This window comes from Rhinolophus sinicus, linkage group LG06, assembly GCF_036562045.2.
Source record: "Rhinolophus sinicus isolate RSC01 linkage group LG06, ASM3656204v1, whole genome shotgun sequence".
NCBI lineage: Eukaryota > Metazoa > Chordata > Mammalia > Chiroptera > Rhinolophidae > Rhinolophus > Rhinolophus sinicus.
The window spans coordinates 78,300,741-78,319,946 of NC_133756.1; the positions used below are offsets into that span (position 1 = coordinate 78,300,741).

A 19,206-nucleotide genomic window follows, 5' to 3' on the forward strand; every position below is an offset into this window, starting at 1 on the left:
CAGAGAGTGACTTTCTTCAATTTCTCTGTTCTCTTCCAGACCACCTACTGACACGACCCACCACCAGGGACATCCCGATATAAACACAAGTGGTAAACACAGCTGCATCATGGTGCTGGGTGGCAGTGATAGCCATATGGTCGGAGTAATTGTTGAAACACCATATTCCTATATAGACCCAACTTTATTTATAGTTTTTTTAAAAAATAAAATATGCAAATAGCAAGTAAGTAGAAAACCACAGAGCTCTCCTTCGCTGTAAAATCAATTGGAGACATTTGACTACACTCTGAGGACTTTGCATATACAGAGCTTTGAAGCTGACGTGGATGCTGAAGTCCACGTAAACGCATTTGCTACGATCACACAATAGCAAGTTTAAGGTAAAAACAACATGATACACAAGGCTTCCTTAACCAGTAGGCCGAATCCAAGAACTACTAAAACAGAGTTGTAATTGTTACAAACTTGGAGGATTTTAAGTTGTCCTTGTGATTGGGCTGTATTCGGTGAAACACCTCAGTCCTTCCTACATTGTCAAGATTTACATATCAGGTTTTGCTCACATTTTTGTGCCCTTAAGTGATCATTAGGCATATTTTGAAATACATAACTGGAAACACAGATCCCCCACAACTCTGCCACTATCATAATGTATTACTATCATTATTTTTTTAGTTTTGCATTCAACACTTACTTGTTGAGCATCTACCATGTATGAGACATGTGTGAACAATACAAAGTCCCTTTCCTCAAGGAGCGCATATCCTAGTGGGAGATAAAAAAAAAGTGAAGAAATAGATGATATATTTACAGGTTGTGGTTAGTGCTATTACTGGGTGGCTGGTGTATTGAATACCTGCTATATAAAGCTCTACAATGATGAATAAGACAGGAAGCTGCCAGCAAGGGACTTATAATCTGAGTTAACAGAAGACCAAACAATTATCAGTCTTTGGTAAAAAAGATTGCTAAGGTATGGCAAATTATAGTTGTTTTGAGGATTAGCGTCTATACAAATTATGGTCTATCACAAACTGATATGCCATGCACTATGAAACACTTAGGTGTTCATTTAATGTTAAAAAAAATCTAAAGAACAGGAAACTGTGCCTGTCATAGTATTTCTTAAGACTAAAACCAAAGGAATTTAATGCTTCAAATTTATTTTTTCTAAGTCAAACTAAATCTCATGCAGAATTGAAAACACAAAGCTATAATGTTATTTAATTGCCTCAGAAGCTACTGCTGCAATTTTATGTGTAATTATTTTATTTGCTGCTAGTTTCTGCATATACTGTGCCAACATTTGCTAGCTGGCTTTAGAATACAGACCAGAAGTTTAAGAAAAGAAAGAAAACACCACCAGTAATTTTCATATTTGCGAAAGATTCTCTTTCCTCTTTTGAGTGTTGTTGTTTCAGTAATACAGTAGTCTTCTCCTCCTCCTCCTCCTCCTCCTCCTCCTCCTCCTCCTCCTCCTCCTCCTTCTCCTTCTCCTTTTTTTATTAAGGAAAGATCTGTGAGTCCTCAAGTGCCATTCATACCAGCTTATGGCAGGATCACCTAACTTGAGAAATGGCCTGTCACTGAGACCTTAAGGGGAGACAAGAAAAGGGTTTAGTTTCACTGTGAAGCGGGGTGCTACTGCCAGGGATACAGAAAACTTAATTTCCTTTCAACCTCTGCTGCCAGGTCTCTGACTCATGTTTCCTGTGTGTTTTAAAATGGATGATACCGGGACAGTTGAGAAATTGCATGCTGGAGCAACACTTTGACACGTCTTCCAATATAAAGGAGAAAAAAAATAAAGTGATGCTAAGTCCCAGGACTCAAAGCGTCCGTATGAAGTATCAACTTCTTTTTCTTGGGCTGTATTTCTCTGACAGGTGTGCAAATTCAGTACATAAAAGATATTTGAGTAATAATAAGTATAGTTTGTTTTCAGTCTGTGATAATGACTATCTTGGCTGCATTCCTGCAGAAGCCATCCCTGAGACATGGTTTCAAGAACTAGTATTTAACTTGGGAGGTGATACCAGGAAACACCAGGAGGAGAGTGGGAAAGCCAGGTGGGGAAAGGAAAGGAAGCCAATAGAAAATGTGCTTTGAAGGCATTCCCGAAGATGCTGGAGCCGTGTCAAGGGCAGCTCTGGAATACAGTGAATAACACGCATCTGAACTACTCCAGGAGGGAGGCAGACTGGCTGGCTGAAGCCTACATGTGGTCCCATGAACTGCCCAGTGCTTCCAGCTTGTCCTGGGTCCAGGAAGAAAGCCCAGAGGCACAAGTGGGCAGGCTTCCCCAGAAAACAGACTTCAGAGAGCAGAGGGTACAGCAGAGAAATATGGGTTAGCTTTGATGGCCTCGGCTATTGTCCATCCCTTGCATGCCATGTTGTGTTCAGTCTGTCCTGTCACTGACTCTTCACGCTGATGTCCAGCCATCCCCACATCAGGGATATTGACAAGCAGAGCTATGGGTCCTGCCACTGTAGGTTCTGAGGTCATGATGATTTCCATTATTTCCTCCCTGATCACCCATTCTAGATTCCCTCACCCTCAAATAGCACTTCTGCTGGCCTGGGCTGCTTGATGAAGTAGCCCACAGCTTTGTCCCTGCGTCCCTCATCCCAGACATGGGTCTAGGCCCTGGTTGCCATGCCCTTGTCAGGCCAGGGTTGCTGCATTGCCCATTAACTGCTATCACCAGGCATGAAAAAGATGTCCAGTGCGTGTCCTGAGTTCCAGAAATAATTTTCCCTGCCCCTATTTCCTCCTGATAATAAGGGTCAGTTTTTTGTTGCCTGAGGAACAGAAATAAAGAGAGGCCTTTAGATTTAGTGGAACTTTGTGTCCCCTGGCTCCTCCAGCAAAGCGTCCTCCCCTGCTGGAGGAGCCAGGACTCTATGAGGGACACAGCACCATACAATGGTGTTAGATTGAAAATATGTAGTACATACCATAGCACAGCATCCCAACCTGCAAAATGCCCTCCTCAAGCTGGAGCCTCAGCTGTGCCTTCAGAGGCCATTCTAATGTTCTATCAGGATGGCAGCTTCTGGGTGTGCGATGTGTGGCACAATCAGTGATCTTGTGGTGTTGTCCCCTTTGTCGTACTTTTCTCATTCTTTAGGGGTCCCTGATCCTAGGTGATATCCTGGGAAATTCCACGATGATAGATCAGACACTATGCGAGCAATTCAACAGTGATGCTTGCCAGGCCCTGCAGGTAGGGAAGATAAACCCAAACCCAGGATATGTATCTGGGTCTGAGAAAACCAACTTGCCACCAAATGGCTGCCTGGTCTCTTCGAGGGAAGAACAATGCACATTGGCCACTGCAGCTGAAGGGGGTGGTCGCACTGTCTAGATCACCTTGTTGACAGGAGTACGTGCAGCTCCATCCCTGCCACCATGGCTACTCCATTAATAGGCCCATTCTAAAACACTGAGGTGATCCAGGACAGAGGCTGGTCAAATCATCCTGGGTACAGGGGCCCCCTGCTGCGCATGCTCTCTGGTGGGCATTCATGTGACACATACAGATTGGCCAAACACAAAATTTCTGTGAGGTGCACATGTCAATTCTTGGGCTAAGGTGGCAAGGCCCCACCATGCTCTGCCTCTGCCCAGGGCTACGCTCCTCTCCATTCAGCTGTAACCAGCCATGCCAACAGGTCTCCTACCTTTGGGAACTTCTAGACTGGAAGCAGATGGCATACTCTGGGTCCCATATAGTCCAAATGGCAGGCCAGCTCTCCCAAGAACTTTGCCCCCATGCTCAGCTCCACTCCGATGGCAGCAAGCACAGCTCCCAGTATGCTTCAGGTCAGCCAGTACCAATCAGTCTCACAGATAGTTGGGTGAATCCCTTCCACGCCTTGAAGGAGTATCTGAGCCCAATTGTTTGGGGCTCTCTTTATAATGTGGAGTGACTTTAGGGTGACCATATATCATCCAAACAGGGACACTTTCGACAGTAAAAAGGGTACTCTTTATTATTAAGCCAGGATACCAGAAAAGACTCAGTTATCTCACTGGGGTCACCCTAGTTGACTGCCGCCTTTTCCAGTTTAAGTGGCCAGTTCCAGGACTAGAAAAACCCCTCTAAAAACCCCATCATGTGAGCTTAAACTCCATCGTCCTCAATTATGCCATTTCTTTGCATAGACTCTCAACTCCTTTGCTCCCTGCTCCTTATGCCTTGTAAAACTCCAACCTTGGTTACACTAACTTTCAGCTACCTACCTACACCAGAACAGCCCAAAACGGACAAGCATGATGACTGGCTCTATTTTAAATTTAGGACAGCATATCCCAAGAACGCCTTCAGGCCTGCCTGGAAATCTTACCGCATTTTCTTAGTAATATGCTTCACAATATTCAATACTAAGATTTCACTCTTTCTCCTCAAACCTCCGTTGTCCCTCATCCTTCCTATTCACGGATGACCCTGCTGCTTCTTTTGCTAAGAAAATATAAGCAACCAGAAGAGTATTTTCTCATGTTCGTCACCACCTTTTTCCATCCCCGCCATGGCCACGGTAATTTCTTGCAGACTGCTGCAGTCGCTGTGACATTTCTTTTCCTCTTGCCCTGGTATGGTTTACCCTCCACCTAGCGAGATCCTGGAAGGAAGTGACTGCCGTTGGGTGTATCCAGCGCACCCGCACAGCGCCTAGGCCGTAGAGGTGCTCACTGAATTTGTTGAATTTAAACAAAATCAACCCGCAGGGTTTCCAGGCTGTAGCCTGGCATTCTCCTCCGTAACTTGCATGGCCCTGTGGCTTTTGTGTGTAACCTAACCGGGCCTCGGGGGGAGTCATGGCGTCCTGAGCCAGCGCAGAGCCCACCACAAACGCCCCGTTGGTCCTCCTCCGCTTCCTGGAAGGTATCTGAGAGCATGGGTAAGAACAGCGCCGCGCACCCAGCGAGGCGCATCCTGCTCCCTCCCCGCCCTCCCCCCTTCCTCCCCCCCCCCCCCGCCACCCGCTCGCTCCCAGAGGGCGGCTCATCGAAAACTCGGCGCTCTACTGCTCGGCGGATCGACGCCGTCGGCGCTCCCGGCGGGCGGAAGTGGCGGGCCGCGGCGGTGGGGCTGCGACCCGAGAGCTGTTCGCGACAGCGGCCGGAGCCTTATCGGAGCGGGCCGAGGGGCGGCAGGCCGGCTGCAGGTATGTGGTCCTGGAGGTCCTGGCTGGGGGCTCGCCCTGGCAGGCGCGGACGGGCGGGTGGCGAGCCTCGCTCCTGGAGAGGCGGGTGGGGGTGGCGGCCCGCCGGCGCCTGTGGTCAGCCCCTTGCCCCGCTCTCCAGTCCCTGACCGTGACGGGGGGGGAGCCGCGCGCTCGCGGCCGCGGTCCGCGCCCCTCGCGGGGCCCGGGACTCCGGGACGTTGACCCTAGTTCGCCTCACCTGCTGCCTTGCGCGCCTGCGTCGTTGTCGCGGAGTTTGGTTTGAGAATTTATTCGCAGAGCGAATGTGAGGCACGTTTTGCTTAGGTTTGCATCAGTTTAGAGCAATACCGAGCAGCTCCTAGGTGTCCGTCACTGTTGTAAGCATTTAACATTTACTGACTGGTTCAATGCCATTAGCGGTAGGTGCTGTTGTAGTAAACCCATTTTCCAGAAGGGGGAACAAGCTCAGAGTGCTTAGGTAACTAGCCTGCACTATAGTTATTCAGTGCCTGCTCCCCCAAACCACTGTGCTCTGTCCATTAAGCCTGGTGATGCTTAACTTGGTATCGCAAGATTTAGTAAATAGACACTTCTTTAACTCCAATAAACAGTTCTTGAAAGAGCTTGTCTTAAAATGGAAATAAGCTATTTTTAATTGCTAAAGGTTAATCATACTAATGAGTATGAAAATAACATTTTCATTGTTTTTATGAATCCGAGTAAACCTACAAGGAAAACTTTAAAAAATACTTAAAAAATCAGCCACACCTTAATTAAATCATTTGGGTGCACTATATTGAAATGCTAGTGCTGAGGTGAACGTGGTTCCTTGTCCTTATGAGTAAATACTACTTTATGTTAGCATAGTCTGGCCAGGCTCTGTGTAAATGACTAATGGCAAAGGGACTGAAATCCAAAAGCTTCCCAGGGATTATCTGTATGTTAAAAGTTGACTCAAAGGGTGGTAATAGAGGATCATATGTGTTTAGTACTTAAATGTTCTCTTCTATTTAAGTAGAAACTTACTAATTTTAAGCAGAGAAGCATGATCCTCCAGTGTAACTTGGAACAACTATTGGAAGTTTCAGAAAATAACTTTTTTCTTTGTCAAGCATTTAATTTCCTGTATTGAATATCATTTTGAACTATTAATATCACCTCTCAAAAAGATGATTATTAACCTGCTAAGTTAAATTTTCATTCCACAGATATTTGAGAACCTGTTATATATGAATCTTATGGAAAATGAAATTGGTACTCAAAAAATGTTGCAAAGGCAGCCTTCTAATAAAGGACCGTGGACAATTTCTAGTGTCATCCAGTAGCAGAATTAGGCCATATAGGAAATGCTAGTTACACAGTTAATCTCTCAGTTACTTGTGCTTTTTCACCCTTTCACCAGCTTACTTCTCATCTATCTGGGATTCCTGGTACAGCTTCTAGCACATAGAGGAGCTTAAATGTTTATTGAATGGATGCGTTATAGGCCAGTGTTGAGTAGAGAGGGTTCTGCAATTGACTGGAAAGGAAAATAACATTGATCACTGCTAAGCAGTATGCTAGAAGTGTTGCTTGTTCTCAGACCCTGAGAAATGTGCCCATGGATCCCCTGTAGTGTCTGGTGAAATCCAGTGTTAGTAGTGTTCAGTTATAATCACGTGATTCAGTGTATGTTGATGTTAGTTTAAAAGAATTACTGATAAAAACACATAAAATTAAAGTAAAGTAGAGAACGGATGAATCTTGAACCTGTGGACATACTCATGTTGCATCCTTGGACCTCAGTTTGAAAATTAGTCAAAACAACCATTTACTAGTCCATGCGCTACCACCCACCTACTTTGTAGCCTGGGCTGAGTTACTTAGCCTCTTGGGCTTCAGTTTTCTTTTCCCTGTAGTCAGAGAATACACAAAACTAGATTATTTCTAAAAGTTCTTCCTGCTTTGGAAATTTCCAACTCAGTGAATCCTATAACCACATAGCACTTGTCTTATCCTTGTCTTCGGGGCTATAACTATGACTGGTATTTACATGTCTGTCAAAAGACTAAACTCTTGCTGGACAGGGTTTACTCTTGGTCATTTTTGTATCTCCCAATTTTAGCATATAGCCTGACACTCACATTAGAAATAAAATAATGTTAGCCTACATTCAGAAGGGGCATTTTTGCCCTCTCAAAGAATGGCTAAGAACTAAACTATAGTATTAAGTTTAAGTACAGCAGGAATTCAGAGAAGGGAAGCATGTATTGGGGTGGAGTAATTGGGAGGCTTCATTGAAGTCAGCCTGTGATGCTGCCCTTCAGAGGGAAGGCAGGTGAACATCTGGGCAGCACACCAGGAACAAAGGCTCACTGGCTGGTAAATGAGAGCATTTTGGATTATGGGGTGCCTTGAAGGTCAGGCACAGGAATTTGAAACCCATTTAGTCGTCCCCCCCCCCCCCCTTTTTTTTCCTGGAAAAATTGTATTAGGTTTGCTAAAAATCTTAATGAACATTCTTTAGCTTTTTGCTGGGGTGGGCCATACAGTTTGCTTTATTTATGGTTTTGGTTTCAGTAATTCCTCTACTTACTATTTCCCACTTACAGTAACTCTTGGTGCTAAGAATGGAAAGAATAGTGGACATCAGGACTTAGGAAAACTGGGTTTTAGTTCATCAGAAAGAAAACTGTCCCAAGGTAGAGCCAAGCAGGCCCCTGGAATCTTACCTGGCACTGAGTTAGCTTTGGTCATCACTATGCAGCCCTGCATGCTTCTGCCTCTGCTGCTTGCCAGCTTTGCTGTGTTGGCAGGTTTGGCCCTTAGTTTCATCTGTAAGCTTTGATGAATTTTTTTAAGGCCTTTTCCACTTACAAAGTTCTGTGATTTTGGAAGGTATATGATTTTAACTTTTATTATGTTACAGATTTACTGAAAGGCACAACAAGACAAAAAAGCCAGGAATATTTGGTTTTAGTTTAATTTTAATGAAAGCCCCATGTGATTGACATGATGTGTATCTGGATAAATTGGGGTCTCAGCAGGAATCAGAATTCATGCCAGGTGGTTCAAATAAAGAGATTTTAATAAAGGGACTACTTGCAGAGGTGTGGGCAGCATGAGGGAGCAAACAAGGGATAGTGAGCCCAAAGAGAAACTAACAACTGGAAGGGACAAAAGGAGAAGGTAGAGCCTGCTGAGAGCTGTAGGCCCAGACTGCACTATGGCCATTGCCTATGGCCCTTGGGTACTTGGTGGTGGGGGAGCAGGACTGACATGCCCCAATCTGAAACTGGTCCCCTTCTGAAACCCAAAACTCAAACCTACCACTCTGTGCTTACAGTCTTTCATCTTTCTTTTTTTTTTTTTTTAATTTTACTTTATTAAATTTATTGGGGTGACAATTGTTAGTAAGATTACATAGATTTCAGGTGTACAATTCTGTATTACATCATCTATAAATCCCATTGTGTGTTCATCACCCAGAGTCAGTTCTCCTTCCATCACCATATATTTGATCCCCCTTACCCTCATCTCCCACCCCCACCCCCACCCCCTTACCCTCTGGCAACCACTAAACTATTATCTGTGTCTATGAGTATCTGTTTCTCATTTGTTTGTCTTGTTCTTTTGTTGTTTTTGGTTTATATACCACATATCAGTGAAATCACATGGTTCTCCGCTTTTTCTGTCTGACTTATTTCGCTCATTATTACTCTCTCAAGATCCATCCATGTTGTCACAAATGTTCCTATATCATCTTTTCTTACCGCCGAATAGTATTCCATTGTGTATATATACCACAACTTCTTTATCCATTCATCGATCGAAGGACATTTTGGTTGTTTCCATGTCTTGGCCACCGTAAACAAAGCTGCAATGAACATTGGAGCACACGTGTCTTTATCTCTAAATGTTTTCAGATTTTTTGGGTGGATACCCAGGAGAGGGATTGCTGGGTCATATGACAATTCTATTCGTAATTTTTTGAGGTACCTCCACACTGCCTTCCATAACGGCTGCACCAGTTTGCATTCCCACCAACAGTGTATGAGGGTTCCTTTTTCTCCACAGCCTCTTCAACATTTGTTACTATTTGTCTTGTTGATGATAGCCATTCTGACTGGGGTGAGGTGATATCTCATTGTGGTTTTGATTTGCATTTCTCTGATGATTAGTGATGTTGAGCATTTTTTCATATGTCTATTTGCCATTTGTATGTCCTCTTTGGAGAAATGTCTCTTCAAGTCCTCTGCCCATTTTTCAATTGGGTTGTTTGTTTTTTGTTGTTGAGTTGCATGAGTTCCTTGTATATTCTGGATACTAGCCCCGTATCGGAGGCACTGTTTGCAAAAATCTTCTCCCATTCAGTTGGTGGCCTCTTTATTTTGTCAATGGTTTCTTTTGCTGTGCAGAAGCTTTTAAGTTTCATATAGTCCCATTCGTTTATTTTAGCTTTTACTTCCATTGCCTTTGGAGTCAAGTTCATAAAATGCTCTTTAACCCAAGGTCCATAAGTTTAGTACCTATGTTTTCTTCTATGCAGTTTATTGTGTCAGGTCTTATGCTTAAGTCTTTGATCCATTTTGAATTAACTTTGGTACATGGTGACAAATAGCAGTCCAGTTTCATTCTTTTGCACGTGGCTATCCAATTCTCCCAGCACCATTTATTGAAGAGGCTGTCTTTGCTCCATTGTATGTTTTAGCTTCTTTGTCAAAAATTATCTGTCCATATTTATGTGGTTTTATTTCTGGGTTCTCAATTCTATTCCATTGGTCTATGTGTCTGTTTTCTGCCAATACCATGCTGTTTTGATTATTGTAGCCCTGTAGTACAAGCCAAAGTCAGGAAGTGTGATACCTCCATTATTGTTCTTTTTCTTAAGATTGCTTTGGCTATTCGGGGTCTTTTGTGGTTCCAAACAAATCTGATGATTTTTGTTCTATTTCTTTAAAATATGCCATTGGGATTTTGATGGGGATTGCATTGAATCTGTATATTGCTTTGGGTAATATGGCCATTTTAACTATGTTGATTCTTCCAATCCATGAGCACGGAATGTCTTTCCATTTCTTTGTGTCTTCTTCAATTTCTTTCAAAAATGTCTTATAGTTTTCAGCATATAGGTCTTTCACATCCTTGGTTAAGTTTATTCCTAGGTATTTTATTCTTTTTGCTGCAATTGCAAAAGGAATTGTTTTTGTATTTCTTTTCTGAGATTTCATTGTTAGTATATAGGAAGGCAATGGACTTTTGTGCGTTGATTTTGTAGCCAGCAACTTTACTGTATTCGTTGATTGTTTCTAATAGCTTTTTGGTGGAGTCTTTAGGGTTTTCTATATATAGCATCATGTCATCTGCACAGAGTGATAATTTAACTTCTTCATTCCCAATTTGGATGCCTTTTATTTCTTTCTCTTGCCTGATTGCTCTGGCAAGGACTTCCAACACTATGTTGAAAAGCAGAGGTGATAGGGACCAGCCCTGTCGTGTTCCTGAACGTAGAGCAAAGGGCTTCAGTTTTTCTCCATTAATTATGAGATTAGCAGAGGGCTTGTCATATATGGCCTTTATTATGTTAAGGTATTTTCCTTCTATACTCATTTTATTAAAAGTTTTAAGCATAAATGGATGTTGTATCTTGTCAAATGCTTCTCTGCATCTATTGATATGATCATATAATTTTTATCCATTATTTTGTCTATGTGATGTATCACATTGATGGATTTGCATATGTTGAACCATCCTTGTGCCCCGGGATGAACCCCACTTGGTCGTGATGAATAATCTTTTTAATGCATTGTTGTATTCGATTTGCTAGAATTTTATTTAGGATTTTTGCATCGGTATTCATCAGAGATATTGGTCTGTAGTTTTCTTTTTTTGTGCTGTCCTTACCAGGTTTTGGTATCAGGGTAATGTTGGCCTCATAAAATGAGTTAGGGAGTACTGTCTCTTCTTCAATTTTTTGGAAGAGTTTCTGCAGGATTGGTATTAGATCCTCTTTGAAGGTTTGGTAGAATTCACTAGTGAAGCCATCTGGTCCCGGACTTTTGCTTTTGGGAAGGTTTTGGATGACTGATTCAATTTCGTTACTGGTGATCGGTCTGTTTAGATTTTCCAGTTCTTCATGGTTCAGCCTTGGAAGGCTATATGTTTCTAAGAACTTGTCCATTTCTTCTAGGTTGTTGAATTTGGTGGCATATAGTCCTTCATAGTATTCTTGGATGATCCTTTGTATTTCTGTGGTGTCCGTGATAACTTCCCTTTTATGTTTCTGATTTTGTTAATCAGTGTCTTCTCTCTTTTATCTTAGTAAGTCTAGCCAAGGGTTTGTCAATTTTGTTAATCTTTTCAAAGAACCAGCTCTTTGTCACATTAATTTTTCTATTGTCTTTTGTTCTCTATTTCATTTAGTTCTGCTCTAATTTTTGTTATTTCCTTTCTTCTGCTGACCTTGGGTTTTACTTATTCTTCTTTTTCTAGTTCTTTAAGTTGTAACATGAGGTTATTTATTTGGGAGTATTCTTGTTTCTTGAGATAGGCCTGTAATGAGATAAATTTCCCTCTTAAAACTGCTTCTGCTGCATCCCAAAAATTTTGGTAGGATGTATTTTCATTGTCATTTGTTTCTATGTATCTTTTGATCTCTCCTCTAATTTCTTCTTTGACCCAGTCCTTCTTTAAAAGTATGTTGTTTAATCTCCATGTATTTGTGTTTTTCCCCGCTTTCTTTTTACAGTTGATATCCAATTTCAAAGCCTTGTGATCAGAGAATATGCATGGTATGATTTCAATCTTCCTAAATTTGTTGAGACTGATTTTATGTCCCAGTATATGGTCTATCCTTGAGAATGTTCCGTGTACACTAGAAAAGAATGTGTAGTCTGATGTTTTAGGATGAAGTGCTCTATAAATGTCAATTATGTCCATTTCATCTAATGTGTCATTTAGGGCTACTATTTCTTTCTTTTTTTTTTTTAAATTAAATTTATTGGGGTGACAATTGTTAGTAAAATTACATAGATTTCAGGTGTACAATTCTGTATTACATCATCTATAAATCCCATTGTGTGTTCATCACCCAGAGTCACTTCTTCCATCACCATATATTCGATCCCCCTTACCCTCACCTCCACCCCCACCCCCCTTACCCTCTGGCAACCACTAAACTATTGTCCGTGTCTATGAGTTTCTGTTTCTCATTTGTTTGTCTTGTTCTTTTGTTGTTTTTGGTTTATATACCACATATCAGTGAAATCACATGGTTCTCTGCTTTTCTGTCTGACTTGTTTCGCTCAGCATTACTCTCTCAAGATCCATCCATGTTGTCACAAATGTTCCTATATCATCTTTTCTCACTGCGAATAGTATTCCATTGTGTATATGTACCACAACTTCTTTATCCATTCATCTATCGAAGGACATTTTGGTTGTTTCCATGTCTTGGCCACCGTAAACAAAGCTGCAATGAACATTGAGCACACGTGTCTTTATCTCTAAATGTTTTCAGATTTTTGGGTAGATACCCAGGAGAGGGATTGCTGGGTCATATGGCAATTCTATTCGTAATTCTTTGAGGAACCTCCACACTGCCTTCCATAACGGCTGCACCAGTCTGCATTCCCACCAACAGTGTATGAGGGTTCCTTTTTCCACAGCCTCTCCAACATTTGTTACTATTTGTCTTGTTGATGATAGCCATTCTGACTGGGGTGAGGTGATATCTCATTGTGGTTTTGATTTGCATTTCTCTGATGATTAGTGATGTTGAGCATTTTTCATATGTCTATTTGCCATTTGTATGTCCTCTTTGGAGAAATGTCTCTTCAAGTCCTCTGCCCATTTTTCAATTGGGTTGTTTGTTTTTTGTTGTTGAGTTGCATGAGTTCCTTGTATATTCTGGATACTAGCCCTTATCGGAGGCACTGTTTGCAAAAATCTTCTCCCATTCAGTTGGTGGCCTCTTTATTTTGTCAATGGTTTCTTTTGCTGTGCAGAAGCTTTTAAGTTTCATATAGTCCCATTCGTTTATTTTAGCTTTTACTTCCATTGCCTTTGGAGTCAAGTTCATAAAATGCTCTTTGAACCCAAGGTCCATAAGTTTAGTACCTATGTTTTCTTCTATGCAGTTTATTGTGTCAGGTCTTATGCTTAAGTCTTTGATCCATTTTGAATTAACTTTGGTACATGGTGACAAATAGCAGTCCAGTTTCATTCTTTTGCACGTGGCTATCCAATTCTCCCAGCACCATTTATTGAAGAGGCTGTCTTTGCTCCATTGTATGTTTTAGCTTCTTTGTCAAAATTATCTGTCCATATTTATGTGGTTTTATTTCTGGGTTCTCAATTCTATTCCATTGGTCTATGTGTCTGTTTTTCTGCCAATACCATGCTGTTTTGATTATTGTGGCCCTGTAGTACAGGCCAAAGTCAGGAAGTGTGATACCTCCATTATAGTTCTTTTTTCTTAAGATTGCTTTGGCTATTCGGGGTCTTTTGTGGTTCCAAACAAATCAGATGATTTTTTGTTCTATTTCTTTAAAATATGCCATTGGGATTTTGATGGGGATTGCATTGAATCTGTATATTGCTTTGGGTAATATGGCCATTTTAACTATGTTGATTCTTCCAATCCATGAGCACGGAATGTCTTTCCATTTCTTTGTGTCTTCTTCAATTTCTTTCAAAAATGTCTTATAGTTTTCAGCATATAGGTCTTTCACATCCTTGGTTAAGTTTATTCCTAGGTATTTTATTCTTTTTGCTGCAATTGCAAAAGGAATTGTTTTTTGTATTTCTTTTCTGAGATTTCATTGTTAGTATATAGGAAGGCAATGGACTTTTGTGCGTTGATTTTGTAGCCAGCAACTTTACTGTATTAGTTGATTGTTTCTAATAGCTTTTTGGTGGAGTCTTTAGGGTTTTCTATATATAGCATCATGTCATCTGCAAAGAGTGATAATTTAACTTCTTCATTCCCAATTTGGATGCCTTTTATTTCTTTCTCTTGCCTGATTGCTCTGGCAAGGACTTTAACACTATGTTGAAAAGCAGAGGTGATAGGGGACAGCCCTGTCGTGTTCCTGAACGTAGAGCAAAGGGCTTCAGTTTTCTCCATTAATTATGAGATTAGCAGAGGGCTTGTCATATATGGCCTTTATTATGTTAAGGTATTTTCCTTCTATACCCATTTTATTAAGTGTTTTAATCATAAATGGATGTTGTATCTTGTCAAATGCTTTTCTGCATCAATTGATATAATCATATGATTTTTGTCCTTTATTTTGTTTATGTGATGTATCACATTGATGGATTTTCGTATGTTGAACCATCCTTGTGCCCGAGGATGAACCCCACTTGGTCGTGATGAATAATCTTTTTAATGCATTGTTGTATTCGATTTGCTAGAATTTTATTTAGGATTTTTGCATCGGTATTCATTAGAGATATTGGTCTGTAGTTTTCTTTTTTGTGCTGTCCTTACCAGGTTTTGGTATCAGGGTAATGTTGGCCTCATAAAATGAGTTAGGAGTACTGTCTCTTCTTCAATTTTTGGAAGAGTTTGTGCAGAATTGGTATTAGATCCTCTTTGAAGGTTTGGTAGAATTCACTAGTGAAGCCATCTGGTCCCGGACTTTTGCTTTTGGGAAGGTTTTGGATGACTGATTCAATTTAGTTACTGGTGATCGGTCTGTTTAGATTTTCCAGTTCTTCATGGTTCAGCCTTGGAAGGCTATATGTTTCTAAGAACTTGTCCATTTCTTCTAGGTTGTTGAATTTGGTGGCATATAGTCCTTCATAGTATTCTTGGATGATCCTTTGTATTTCTGTGGTGTCCGTGATAACTTCCCCTTTTACGTTTCTGATTTTGTTAATCAGTGTCTTCTCTCTTTTTATCTTAGTAAGTCTAGCCAAGGGTTTGTCAATTTTGTTAATCTTTTCAAAGAACCAGCTCTTTGTCACATTAATTTTTTCTATTGTCTTTTTGTTTTCTATTTCATTTAGTTCTGCTCTAATTTTTATTATTTCCTTTCTTCTGCTGACCTTGGGTTTTACTTGTTCTTCTTTTTCTAGTTCTTTAAAATGTAACATGAGGTTATTTATTTGGGCATTTTCTTGTTTCTTGAGATAGGCCTGTAATGAGATAAGTTTCCCTCTTAAAACTGCTTTCGCTGCATCCCCAAAATTTTGGTAGGATGTATTTTCATTGTCATTTGTTTCTATGTATCTTTTGATCTCTCCTCTAATTTCTTCTTTGACCCAGTCCTTCTTTAAAAGTATGTTGTTTAGTCTCCATGTATTTGTGTTTTTTCCCGCTTTCTTTTTACAGTTGATATCCAATTTCAAAGCCTTGTGATCAGAGAATATGCATGGTATGATTTCAATCTTCTTAAATTTGTTGAGACTGATTTTATGTCCCAATATATGGTCTATCCTTGAGAATGTTCCATGTACACTAGAAAAGAATGTATAGTCTGATGTTGTAGGATGAAGTGCTCTATAAATGTCAATTATGTCCATTTCATCTAATGTGTCATTTAGGGCTACTATTTCGTTATTTATTTTCTGTTTGGATGATCTATCCATAGCTGTCAATGATGTATTTAAGTCCCCTAGTATAATTGTGTTTTGGTCAGTTTCTCCCTTTAGTTCTGTTAGTAGTTGCTTGGTGCTCCCTGATTGGGGGCATAAATATTGATGACTGTTATGTCTTCTTGTTGTACACTCCCCTTCACCATTATGAAATGTCTATCTTTGTCTCTTGTTATCTTTTTCACCCTGAAGTCTGTTTCATCTGATATCATTATGGCTACACCTGATTTTCTCTGGGCAACATTTGCTTGGAGTGTCAATTTCCACCCTTTCACTTTGAGTGTATGCTTTTCCTTGTAGCTGAGATGTGTCTCTTGGAGACAGCATATGGTTGGGTTTAGTTTTTTGATCCAATCTGCTACTCTGTGCCTTTTTATTGGTGAGTTCAGTCCATTTACATTTAGGGTGATTATTGATATGTGAGGATTTCCTATCATTTATCTTTAGTTTTCTGGTAAGGCTGTGTCTCCATTGTTTCTTTGCCTTTTTGTTGTTGTCTATTATTTCTGTGTGGTGGTATTCTATGATGTTTCCCTCTGTTTCTTCTTTTATTTCAGTATATATTTCAATTCTGGATTTATTTTGAGTGGTTACCCTTAAGTTTATGTAAAAGAAAGTTTGATATTTAGAGTATTCCATTTTCTTCAGCTTACTTTCTCCATTCCCATATTCGGTTCAGGCCTTTACTCTCCCTCTTTTTGAGTTTTGGTTGCCACAAATTGTCCCTGTTGATGGTGGTCGAATAGCCTCCTTTAGTATTTCTTGTAGTGCAGGTCGTGTATTAGAAAATTCCCTCAGCTTCTGTATGTCTGAAAAGGTCTTTATTCCTCCTTCATATCTAAAGGATATCTTTGCTGGATATATTATTCTTGGCTCATAATTTCTCTCTTTCAATCGTTTGAATATTTGTTCCCACTCCCTCCTGGCTTGTAGAGTTTCTGGTGAAAAATCTGATGATAATCTAATGGGCTTTCCTTTGTAAGTTACCGTCTTCTTTTCCTGGGCTGCCTTGAGGATTCTTTCTTTGTCCTTGATTTTAGACAGCTTCAGTACAATGTGTCTTGGAGAAGGCCTCTTGGGATTGAGGCAATTATGTGTTCTATTTGCTTCTTGGATTCAAGGGTCCAGTTCTGTCCACAGATTTGGGAAGTTCTCTTCGACAATTTGTTTGAATATATTCTCTGTTCCCTTCTCTCTTCTCCTTCTGGTATGCCCATTATTCTTATGTTGCTCTTTCTGATGGAGTCAGAAAGTTCTTGTAGAGTTCTTTCATTTCTTTTACGTCTCAAGTCTCTTTCGTCTTCTATCTGTGTCATTTCCAGGTTTTTATGTTCGATGTCACTGATTCTTTCCTCCATCTGGTCAACTCTACTACCTAAGCTGGTGATTTCATTCTTAATTTCTTCTATTGAGTTCTTAATCTCCAGAAATTCTATTTGGTTCTTTTTTAAAATTTCAATCTCTTTCATAAAATGCTCATGCTATTCTTTGATTGAGTTTCTGAGTTCATTTAACTGCCTATCTGTGTTTTCTTGTATCTCATTGAGTTTTTTTCAGAACTGCAATCTTGAATTCTCTGTCACTTAAGTCACATATTTCTGTATCTTTAAGTGCCTTCTCTGGAGATTTTTCACTTTCTTTCTGAGCTATCTTGTTGCCTTGGTTATTCATGGCGATTACTGGTTTACTATTTCTCTTCCTAGACATCTACAGGAGTGACTTCTGCAACAGGTTGATAGGAAGAGGTCTTTCTTTTGTTTTCCAGTACTTGTTGGTAGAATATCTTATTATTTCTCCAACTGCAATTTATTTTTCTTCTCCCATACGGTAGTGCTGTTTTCTCTGCACTATTCCTGCTTCTTACACAATGGGGGGATTCCCTGGGAGACGAGCTTCTCCTCTGTTAATAGTTCGTCTTGGTCACAGGGCGCAGTGTCCCGGTGGGTATGCGGAGAGCTTTTGATGTTCCAAAGCTCTTCCAGCTGCTGATTGAGAGCCCGTACGTTTCAGCAGTTCTTTTTACTCCTGCAGGGATCCGCCCAGATAGGTGGGGCCAGGGGCGGGGTAAGTTGTGAGAGGTGGCCCAGAGCAATGGCGGCAACCACCACCACAGCCGGTCCTGCTTCCACAGCTCCCTCCCCTTTGCCGGAACTAGTTGGGCTGTGAATTTGTGTCTGAGGCCCACAGTTCTCAAAACAGCAAATTTTCTGTTGTTTTGATCTGACACTGCTACTGTTTCGCTTCTAGCACCGGGCAGGTGGGGGCGGGGCGAGCTCTGGGAGGCGAGGGAGGGGGCGGCTAGTCTCAGTGCCTAAGGCTCCGTTCTCTGCTCGGCAGTGCGGGCTTAAACCACTGTTTTCAGCCTTTTTCCCTCAGTCTTTTCTCCGAGGTCTCTGCCGTGAGCGTTGGGTTCAGCCGTGTTATATGCTGTCCCCTCAGCCCTGTGGATCCCTACCGGAGCCCTAGCAGTCCGAGTTCTTCCCTCTCCCGCAGCTGCGGTAGCTCCGGGAGGCAGCGAGCTCGGCGCACTGTGCTAGGTCTGCGTCCTGCGCCCGCGCGGCTCTGTCTCCGTGCACTTCTCCGTTTCCTCCTCCCCCCACTCGTGCGAATCTCCCACCTGTAGGTGATTTCAGTCGGTAGTGGGCCTCTTCGTCTTGCCTGTCTGCTGTGCAGGGAGTCATTTGTGGGGTTTTTGTTGTTCGATTCTCTGTAAATTCCAGGGGAGCTTTACAGAGGCTCACCTCACGCCGCCATTTTTCCGGAAGTCTGTCTTTCATCTTTCTAACCCTCACTCAGTTACCTCAGTTACTCCTGATCTTTGGTCACTCTTTCATACCAGCATGCTCAGTTGTACTGTCATCTTTCTGTAGCCTTTTGCTGGACCATCTCAGTTTTTTACCTTCTTTAATGTTTGAACTGAGTTGCTGACACCAGCTGGGGAAAATCCTAGTATCTGGTTGTATACCCCTGTAAATTCATGTTCACCAATTTCCACTGGTCATCAAAGAATTTCCTAGAGTTTTCCTTGTCAGCATTTGATTATGTTCTTTGTAGAAACTATTTGAAGTATTTTCTACTATTCTCAAACCCCTCATACTTTCACCTAATCTATACTCTTGCTACCAGCATTGGGGTTCTTGAGTTTTCCAGGATAGAAATCAAGAGGAAACCCCAGAAAAAAATCCAGATCTTATTAAGCTTATGATTGAGCACAGGGGAGGCAGCACAGAGGAAAGGAGGGTCCTTCGAGCTGCCTTGTGGGCTGACTCTGCTTGGCTGCTTTTGTAAGTTGGGGACCAAGGGGGCTTGCCCCAAAGTGGCGGACTGTTTGAAAGTGGCAGGCTTTCTTTACTGGTACAGTTGGCTGGTAACCACATGTTCTGAGGCTGTGCTGTGGTGCAAGATGGTGGACTGGTCATTGTCGCCATCCCAGGAAGGTCGTATAGCA

The 19,206-nt window shown here is 41.4% G+C and overlaps 1 protein-coding gene and 1 long non-coding RNA gene across 5 annotated transcripts in view; both read left to right on the top strand.

Moving 5' to 3' along the window:
• The window catches only part of LOC109436361 (uncharacterized), a 46,255-nt gene extending 43,497 nt beyond the window's left edge, over positions 1-2,758 (top strand). For both annotated transcript variants that reach the window (XR_012497777.1, XR_012497776.1), the window contains exons 3-4: positions 40-92; positions 1,696-2,758. This is a non-coding gene — a long non-coding RNA (uncharacterized LOC109436361). The remainder of the gene's footprint in view (positions 1-39; positions 93-1,695) is intronic.
• A 2,284-nt stretch (positions 2,759-5,042) lies between these two features.
• The window catches only part of EXOC2 (exocyst complex component 2), a 246,195-nt gene continuing 232,031 nt past the window's right edge, over positions 5,043-19,206 (top strand). For all 3 annotated transcript variants that reach the window (XM_019714889.2, XM_074335319.1, XM_074335320.1), the window contains exon 1: positions 5,043-5,177. The gene's annotated coding sequence lies outside the window, so the exon portion shown is untranslated. The remainder of the gene's footprint in view (positions 5,178-19,206) is intronic.